The following is an 11,005-nucleotide window of genomic DNA, read 5'->3' on the forward strand; positions in this document are numbered from 1 at the left end:
TAAATTGTCCTTGCGACCCCCCCCCCCGGTGGAGCTCTACCCCTCCCACCTTCACGTACTGCAATGTACATGGGGGTCGCTTTATCTGTTTTAATTCCCCTTGTCAATCGCACCCATCAAAATTAATTTGAAATTAACGCTAATGAAAAACACCACGTGTTCCCTCGGGTCTTAACACATCCCGAACGAGCAAAAAAGAAGTTCATTCGAGCTTCAAGGATAAGTCTGTACATCTTCCCTTTCGCCAATCCCCATTTTCCTTTCCGGGAGGGAAATAAAAGAATTCCCATCATGCAATTGGAAATTAAAACGAAATGGTGAGGAAAGGGATATTTAATTTGCATGCTGGAACGCCGAAAGAAACCGATTCCGTTCAGCGAAACGTTCCGAAAAGGGAAGTAAAAGAGGGAAGGGGTTGCATTCCCTTAATTCTTACCTCCTTGCGTCCTCCCCCTCCCTTAAAATCCCCAACCCGTTTACTCGATTTCAACCCGCCAATTTTCACACAATCAAGTTAGACCTTTCCTTCCGGTTCATCTACAACAAATTTTCCACCTTTTCTTTTTCTCATTTCGTTCTGCGTTTCGTCTACCCACCTTTTCTTTCTCACTGAAGAATCAAGCACTAATTTCTCCTCTCTAAAGCGATTTGTTTGCCTACTTCGCCCTGCACCTGTTTTCAAATAAAACAGCCCAAGCATCGCTTGTCTGTCGAACGTTGAGAAACCGTTGTTTTACAACTGCATTGCGTGCGTAAGGTTTCAAAACTCACGCAGTCGTTTCACTGAGTCTCCAATAATAAAGAAATGTTGTAAGAGCAACTGAGGCTGAAAAATTTACAAAATTATAGTTTTAAGATATTTGTTTGTCGCTTACCATGTCCAGTAGCCATTGTTTCCAAGTTTCTGGAACAAAACCTATTCTTCGAAATGAAGACAATGAATATTTTCTTGCAATGACTGATTTCTTATTGGAATGTCGCAAAACGACATGGAAACCAGAGAGGTACGGATCCGCCGCCATATTTGTAGTTCTGGACTTGAAGCAGTGGCGCTAGTGTCGTATGTTTAATCACGGGGAAGCCATGGTTCTCATCCGATGGCACAGATATCTTGGTCAGGAGGGGTGGGGGCACGTAACCCCACTTGAATAAAGAAGAATTGCCAGCTTATTCTTTGCTTGTTTTTTCTTTTAACTTTCTTGTATTTTTTTGTAGATCTTTATCTTTTTTTATTAGTTTTAGTATCATTTTCTTCTTGCTTGCTTACTTTATCTTTTTCTATGTTCATGCCCGTTTTCTACCTCTTCTTATTCTTTATTATCTCCTCCTTTATCGATTTTCATTTATATCTCTTTCTCCCCCTCTCTGTAGCACCTTTTTTGTAAGCTGGTGAGCAGTTTTCAGACTAGTTTATTTTTCCCTTTCTAGCTTTTGCCATGCATGGTGCTGTATGTACAGTCAGCATCAATAAAAATTGAACACCTGGATCCTGAAATGCGTTGTACGTGTTGCCTAACTGAACGGCAATGACCAACCCTTGCAATGCAATTTGAAGATCGTTCATCGCCATAAATTGAATTGTTGTTTTGAGTCCACTGTATGCACATATAGACTAATCGGGACTGGGTCTACAGTTGAAAGTGGAATCCGAACCACTGTGCCATGTGCCACCACCGGGGATCGAACCCGGTACCCCTTGATTACAAGGCGACGACGTTCCTACTACGCCATCGAACACATCATCATCATCATCATCATCATCATTAGGCAACGAGCACAACACATTGCAGCGAAGCGTGGTGTCCATCTTTTATGGTGACTGTATGTTTCTACATGGAATGTCTCAGTAACTGGTATGAACAGTTTTTTTTTTTTTTTTGTATAGAATCATAAATAGTTTTGCTCTTGAAATATTGCATTTTCTTCCTGAATCAGCCGACCTTTTTCGTTGAGTGGTTAGCACAATGCGCAACGACCTCATAAGTCCCGGGTTTGAATCCCGCGTTCTTTGCGAGCTCCCCTTCATCAATTTCATCATTCATCCTCATCTTTGCTATTACCCAAAAGTGACAGACAAGCAAAATTAAAAGTTAATAAAATCAATCAATCTTCCTTAGTCACCCTATATATAGTCAAGACGCAAGACAACACACAATTTCCAAATAGGCACCAGGGCCTCGTTAGCCTTCCATTGTGTGAAAGAGAGTCTGAGATTTGAGTTCATTCCGAAAAGGTAAGTGTGGAGGCGTCTATAGCTAAGCAGTTTAACATAGCATGTCTCGATCATAATTTCCAAGCGGAAGAGGGCGCTAGTCGATATGCTAATGAGTCCCCGCCTTCTTAGAGCATTCGGCACGCACTACTTGTAGTTCAGATAGAAGGCGCTTATTAAAACTTTTGTGAACCGACAGCCTGTACTTCAAGACATGTAATTTCAGCTGCAGGCAAATGGCTAGTGCATATTTGTATCGTGTGTATCGCTACACTTTGATGTTGCCTGGCCTTTCCCTATTAACAATTTGTGCACGAAAGTAAGCATTAAAATATAGGCTATGTTGCGCGATTTCTTTAAGTTTCACCGCCGAACAGTGCCGTTATTAAGAAGGGTTGGTTGGGGTTATAGCTCTCTTGCTAGGATAGAATTTGCTTTCAAAAATAGAAAAAGGGACATCATAAATGATGATACTAACTAACTAACTCTCTAGCCTTCTTAAACCCGAAGGTTCATGGCTGCAGCAACACAGGCCTTCCATCTGTCCCTATCTTGAGCAAGACATATATACTCTTTTGCATCCCTACCGATTTCCTTTAGTTCTATCTCAACGTTGTCCCTCCATCTTCGTCTTGGCCTTCCTACAGGTCTCTTACCATCAGGTTTCCCTGATGGCCCTCTATCCTCTCCCTTTCATGCCACATGGCCTGCCCACCTAAGTCTTCTTGATTTAATCATTCTAATAATATCTGGACATGAATACAAATTATGTAGTTCTAAATTATGTAACCTTCTCCACTCACCTGTCTCCTCATCCCTTTTAGGTCCAAATATTTTCCTCAGGATCTTATTTTCAAATACTCTCAATTTATGTTTCTCTTTCAATGTAAGGGACCAAGTTTCACACCCATATAATACTACAGGCAAAATTACTGTTATCATAAATGATGATGATAACAATAATAATATTACACACAAAATAATGCAGGTGTGTCTATCCTAGGGTGACTAGAATTTCTGAAACGAAAAGCAGGACATCCATGGATGCGTACGGGCGGGGGGGGGGGGGGATTGCACCTGTAACTAAAAGAGCACAGAGTCCAGTGCACGCCTCCCCGTAATGAAAAAGTCATGCTTCTTACATGTCTCGTGAAATATTACTTGTTGTTGAACGTTGCATTTCTGTCACTTTTGGCTAACTGCGACAATGATGATGTGAGTGATGGTATAGTTAAATTCATGAATGGTCGGTCACTCACAAAGAACATCCATGCCCAGACCGGAATTCGACCCCAGAGCCCCTGGGGTTCAAGTGTTCAACCACTCCACCACGGAGGTCTTCTCTTCTCTTCTTTGTTACTCTTTTTCCTTATCTTTTTAATTTTACAGATTAACCTTCCTATTTCTCTCTCGTTCTTATTTTTGTGTGTGTGTGTGTGTTTCCTTACTTATTTACCATAAAACATCCATACATTGTGAAATAATATTAAAATATTAATCAATACTGAGAATATATTTGTATTTTATCGCAGCTGTAGTAATTATCTAATCAATACATCGAACATGCAAATCCCCAGAATTAGGCTATTTTCAATTTTGAAAGTGCTCCTGCATATACTTGTAGTCATCACTCGATACCTTTCATATCATATCATGAACATATTGCATGCAATATCTGCTTCTAAGCAATAAATATAAGCTTTCCAGGAAAACCAAGGTAGCGAGCGAAGCCAGCGTGAAAATTTTTAGATCTACAAGTATTTCTATCCAAACTAAAAATACTATTAATTTAAAAGGCACTAAATGTTTCGGAGAGAAAAACAATTCGTCTGGACGTTTTGCAGGACAATTAATAATAATATCGTCTTTATTGAGAGGGCTTGTTTCTGCGCAAGTAGTAACGTGAGACGGCTCCACCAATGAACACGTGAGAGGGAACGGGATTGCGTGGAGGGGAAAGCGAATGCAGTTCCCAGCCTTCGCAGCACTGTGTTCTGCTTCGCTCTGTTCACTCGATTTCCCCCCTTCTCTGGCGCTATGCGCGGTCTTGCACCAGAGATTGCTGAGACAGAGTATATGGAAATATATTCTGATCCCCCCTCGTCTCATAGCCCATACTGCAGCATGGTGTCAAGGGGTATTTTTTTACATGTATTTTAGAAAAAATATATACATGTTCAATTGTATATTATTTTTAGAAAAAGAAACGCCCCCAAATTTTGATAGCACAGTCTGCGCTCCTTGTGGCCACCTCTTCAATAATAATCTGCATATAGAGCAATAAACATGTAAAATAATACATATATACGCGTATATATAGCTACATACGTGTAAGCAATTCAATATTAAATTAGCATACAGCACCTCCACGATGGCGCAGTGGTAGCGTTGTCGCCTTGTAATCAAGGAGTCCCGGGTTCGTTACCCGTTGGAGGCACATGGTGTTTCGGATCCCACTTTAAACCAATCCCAATTAGCCTTACTGTGCATAAAGTGGACTTAAAACGCCAAATCAATCAATCAATAAATGAGCACACAAGCTGTTTCAATACAAATGCAAAACATAATAAGAACATGTTGATAACTTCAGTATGTACCGTGAGTCTGTCATTGTTCCATTAAAACTAAAACTTGTAGTTTCATTATGAAGCGTCTAGGGTTGTTTGTGCAATTTTTGCAGGAAATGCATTTCATGCTTTGGGGTACCATACAGAGTGTACGTATATGTACTGATTACACTTGTCGACAATGGATATTTCAGATGTTTCCAAATCAATAAGTCTCGATGGCGCAGTGGTGTCGACCTTCGTGGCGGAATGGTTAGCACAGCGCGCTACAACGCCAGGGGTTCCGGGTTCGAGTCCCGGGTAAGGCATGGGTATTTGTGTTTGTCTGTCCTGAGAAAAATCGAGAAAATAGTCCAATTGATATGAGAGAAAGTCGTGTGAATGATGGGGAATACTTCCGCATAGGGGTATTCCTTTTTTTTAAAAAAAAAAAAAGTGGTAGCGTCGGAGCCTTGTAAACAAGGGATCACGGGTTCGATACCCGGTGGAGGCATATAGTGGTTCGGATTCCACTTTAAACTGTAGGTCCAATCCCGATTAGTCTTACTGTGTATAAAGTGGTCTTAAAACATAAAATCAATCAACCAAATCAATAAGTGATTCTGGAAGTATTTTCAATGCTGATCACGGAAATGACACCAATTTTCTCCACGTCACTAAGTTCAAACATCCCACCATAATATAATATTGAGTATTGGGCACCTTGTGAAGGAAATTTTCATTATTACTATGTAATCATTTTGTGAAGGAATTTTCATGAGAGATATCAAATATAAAACTACGTAATCAATGTTCTTACAATTTTTATGCCAATTTTTTCATGTGAAGGTGGAAGGTAGATTAAATGCATACAATTCTATACCATTCATAGTTCAAAACTGGAGGATTTGTATTGTAAAAAATCAATATTTTTGCACTATTTAAACAGAGCCATCTATTGGGAAAATCTTAGAACCACACATTTTATTGTGAAATTAAGTCGGTTTATATATTGCTGTTTTCTGAAAAAACTAGACTTGATGGATAAAAATGGATTTCAGTTTTGGAATCAGTATTTGAAATTATTCAGAGACAACAGTCACCTGCGAGACATCTAAGCCCATGCCGACCCGTGTTATCGAAACATGGGGGAAAATTCGTTACAATAAGTGTAATAATAGTTTGCGAAGTAGGAAAACACATGCACAATGCACATTTCCGTTTAATGTACCCTTGCCCTCAAATCCCTTTCCGCTAACGAGGCAAAAAAAAGTAATTTTCCAGCACAAATAACATACGTCACCTCGTTTCTACTTTGCGAAGAGGGAAAGAAATTCGAAGTCGGATAAGTACAAGAAAATCAATGGTTCCCATTTTGACAATTTTATTTTTCTTCTTTCAAGCAATAACGAGTGATAAGGCATTGACGAAGTCTTACAGGCGTAATTTCTCTCTCCCCAAACACTTTCAATGATAAAAATGTCAGCCAATGACAAAGTGCTATTGGGCATTTTTTCTTATTTTTCGTTACGTTGAATTTACTCATATGCGACAGTTCATCATCATATGCCATTTTTTTTTTCAGTTCGTACAATTTCCATCCAGCACTTCCCCTTTCCCTTATCCTCACCGTTTCTTCATTTTTAAGTTAAAGACTTTTTCGTACTTTTCTTTACACGATTTTCTTCTGCTACAAAAACACATTGTTAGTCCTGGATTTGATCGGGTGGTGAATAATGACCTATCAATGATATGGCACGAAAGTAGAAAAAAAGTTTTTTGAATAATTTGTTTGCTAATGGTGGATATTTCTGTTGCTTACCCATAAATGGATGAAAGTTGAGTGTGTTGTGTTCGTGCATGAGAAATTTCCTCTCTTTAATGGAAAATGTAGATCTACTTCGTAAGCAGAGCCATAAGACTTTGTAATATGACCTCGTGTAAGCGCCTCTTCTTCTTCTACACATTACACCAAGGTGGAACGTGCACAAACATATTTCGAACCGAAACTAACTTTTCACAACTACTTCTTTGTGTAATTTTTATGCATTCTTAATCATTTCTCCCAAGCGTATGCAAATCGACAGTGGGAGGTGTGCATGTAATGTGTTTCAGAAATTGGATAGATTACAATTTCGAAAGTGATATTAACTTCACGATCATGTTAAGAGGTACATTACCTCTTAATGTAGCACCTGTTTTTATTTAGCTATCGAAGAAGTGTATTTGAAACTGTTGAAAATTTGTCTCGGCATATACCACGTAATGGATATTACTTCACTAACTTCGAAATGTGTTTGTACCTTGACCACAATTCCTATGAGATCTATCATCCATTTTATTATAGAATGACGATGAAATATTAACTTGTATATTACAAATAACACTTCGGTCTCGTTCACCCTTCATCTTTCATCACGTTAATCGTGTTTTTACATGTGTGACTCTGCGTCATTGATTCTCATCAACAGAAATGCACTTTGCAAGTGCGTACATGACAAGTACCGTATGAGCTGGCCGATAAGATATCACTTAATGTCCAGTACATGAAATAGCTACATCAAAGTAACACAAGACTAATTCATGCTGGCAAATCCATTATTTAAACAAACTTCAGAGAGTCTCAATTAATTGTATTTCTACCTCTTGGTTTAATCGCGGTGATGAAGATTCATACGTCCTTTCCCAATGGACAAATATATAGTTCTTGATATTTTACAATCGCGTGATTGCTAGTTTTTGTTCAAATATTTTAGCCTAGTTCTGATGACGTCAGAAAATGATGACGTGCCTGCATCTATACATCTTGGAACTGAGGTTTCGAAGACGAGACGAAATTTCACATTCTCCTCCAGTGCAAGGAAACAGGGAAGGCAAGGCAAAAATATATCAGGGAAATGAATGAAGATAACATGGAGAATATAATAACAAGCGTTATTAGGAGGGAGAGACCGAGAGGGGGGGGGGCGCAAATAAGGAATCTGGGAACTTTCCTACACTACGCCTGGGTAAATAGAGCAAAGAAGCTCAGTGGGGATAGCTAACATGTGTGAAAGGGGGAAGGGTTGTTAAATAAATAAATAAATTAATAAATAAATTTGATAAATTTAGGAATCACTCGGGTAACAGTGCAAGTATAGGGAAAGATTTGAAATGAAATAGTGTTTGTGAACTCGCAAGCAGTGTGAAGGTGGAAGCAGACTAAGAGGAGGAAGGGTGTAGGGAAAGTACACGGTATGTATAGCTGTAAAGGCTCATACTGGAAATAAATTCTATTCTATTCTATTCTATTCTAGTAGGCAATTACAATAAGTTTTTGATTTGTTGAAAGTTTAAAGTAGTACCATCGACTCGTACAAGGAACATTTGACACGCACCTTCACTGGTACTCCAGGGACTGGTCACAGCTGGGTTCGGACTTCTCAGTTAGGTAACAGGGTAACAGATGACCAGGCCCTGACTGGTCACTGGTGTCGGATTTGTACATTTCTTTAATAGGAAATGAAAGTTTATGGAAATTTCTTCCAATAAAGTCGTATTTATTGTCCTTTCAGGCAATTACAATAAAACTTAATCACTGGCAATCCTGAATCGAGTTGACTGATGCAGATCTGCTTGCAAATCTGTAAAGGGGCAACCCTTCCAAGATTAATCAACGGTTTGGTGGTATCGCAGGAACCGTGGCTCGAAAGCATAGGTTTATGAGGAACTAGCCCAAGGCATACGTCGATTCGCCCTAAGGTAAGGACAGTCCTCCCTATAGGGCTAACCTGTGATGCCAGCCTAACGGCAATCTGATAAAGAAGGGCGGAAAGTACACAATTTGGTCCCTTTTTATACAGAAAAGTTGTTGACAAAATAACTTGGTCGATATTTACATGTATCCATAGTTTTTCATAATTACATCATGTAATTTAGGCTTTTACAATATCTACATAAAATAATTAAAGTTGGAAATTACATACCTTTTTTAAATATTTTTCAAATCCCGAAAGAGGTTACAAAATAATTAATTTTTGATATCTAAAACAATTGCAAGTAGTATTCGCCCCGGAACGTTACAAATTCTACTGTTCTCCCCCTCCCCTATTGTTGTAAACAAGTGTACGTGTCTGCATACGTGTTCGCTAATGTTGTAAACAAGTTTGACATGTTTTACATCTAATGAATAGAAGTGGAGGGTGAATAATGTTAATAACAAAATAACAGAATTTATTCACCCTCGACTTCTATTCACTAGATGTCAAACGCCTTGTAATCAAGGGTACCGGGTTCGATACCCGGTGGAGGTACATAGTGGATCGGATCCCGCTTTAAACTGTAGGTCCAGTCCCGATTAGCCTTTCTGTGCATAAAGTGGACTTAAAACAACAATTCATCCATTCATTTTTTGTTTACAACATTAGTGAACACGTGTGCACACACGTGCACTTGTTTACAACAATAGGGGAGGGGAGAACAATAGAATTTGTAACGTTCCGGGGCGAATACTACTATTGCAGATTCATTTCAGAACATCCGAATTTCGTTCATGGCACAGATTAATATATGCGCAGATGCTGCAGTGCTGTTTTACAAACCAGATTCGACTGAGGCGACACACATTGGTGGCAAGATGAAAAGTCGTCCACTTAACCTCAGCAGTGATGTGCCGTAGATTATAAGTTTACGTCATGATGCGTTGTCTACACGTAATCTACGCGTAGATTACATTGGGTTGCAGTTTACATAGACTACGTAGACAATCTAAAGTGCATTTAAATTAATTTTCAAGGCTTTCATGAAAGGAAACTGACATTTTCAACTTTATTGGTTCCTAACAAAATGAAAGGAATCCTATTTACAACAAAATTTCTCTTCTCTTCTCAACTATGGAAGAAGATAAATAGTATGCAAAAAATCAACAACAGATGGCAGTCCTGAGGCAAGGGTGGTCTTTTTCCCTTAAATCACTAGAACACTTCCTATATTAGGTTTCTTCCTAGGTGAGAAATTGTTCGAATTTGGAAGAAAGAGTATGAAAAGTTATCTTCACTCATCAGCAACTGATACGCAATATAATTTTATTTTAATTCCACAGCGCCCTTTGTTAAGTTATCAACTTTTGCCATGTTGCTTACATAGATTACTTAATCTACGTGTATCAAATAGTCTACGTGTAGAATGTAGACTATCGTTGTTTACGCGTAGACGCACATCACTGAATCTCAGTCATAGCTTTCAAATGCGACGTAAAATAAAGACAAGCTACAAGTATTTCAGTATTTCCTTAAAACAATATTGATGCAAATAATGACTTGATGTCTTACATGTGTGTGCCCCCTTGAGCAATTTAGGGGGTAGAGTGTACCTTCCAGGCTAAGCAGGCGCCTATGATATCGATATTGCAATGAATGTTTTAGTCAGTAAAACGGGTTCCAGGAATGTTGACAACAACAGTGTCATTGAGAATTGCAGCTGAAGATAACATCTGGTTATAGAACAGAAGAGGAATACTGGGAAAGGATTGAAGATGCTATCGTGAAGCCACAAAACGTAATGGGTATTACTGAATAACCAGGCGAACATTTGCACATAATTTGTCAAAGCGAATGATGATGTTTCGTGCCATCAATTACCATAATGGAAATAATTATCCCCAGGGGAAGTACTTTACGAGTTTCAGTTTATTTGCATTACTTTCAATCACTGGCGTGAGCAGGACTTTTTTCTGGTGGAGCTCGAATTTGTAAAGGTGGTACAGCGGGATCCATGAGCATTACCGTGCAAATTGTCCATGATTATTTTCATATTTTTTCTCCTACATCCTGTGTGTCTTTAAGCGATGGATTTTTATGTATGCTAGTGCAGAAGTTGTCAACAGCTTGTTTTGAGTTTTCTTTTAATTCTTGAAGCTCTTATTGGGTCAAATAATGTGCACGGGCATGGTGATGGACAATTTTCACGGTATTACTCATGGATCCCACTGTACTTACATAGCTGTTTTATACGTGGGTGGTATACACAATAATATATTTCATGTCTTTAGAACTTTTTCATTCTCAAAAATGGCAGTCGGAGGTCATTTTAAGGGGTGTTGCATTTACCACTATGTTTTCCCCTGCTACTATTTGAAAATGTTAATTTTCTCAAAATTTCCAAGGGGGCTGTAGCCCAATCAGCCCTCGTTGCGGGCGCTAGTGCTTTCAATGTAATGTAGCCTAAAAATGTTTCCAAGGTACAGTAGTAAATGGTGGAGATCCCCTCC

Source organism: Lepisma saccharinum, chromosome 22, assembly GCF_977018435.1.
Source record: "Lepisma saccharinum chromosome 22, izLepSacc3.1, whole genome shotgun sequence".
Taxonomy (NCBI): domain Eukaryota; kingdom Metazoa; phylum Arthropoda; class Insecta; order Zygentoma; family Lepismatidae; genus Lepisma; species Lepisma saccharinum.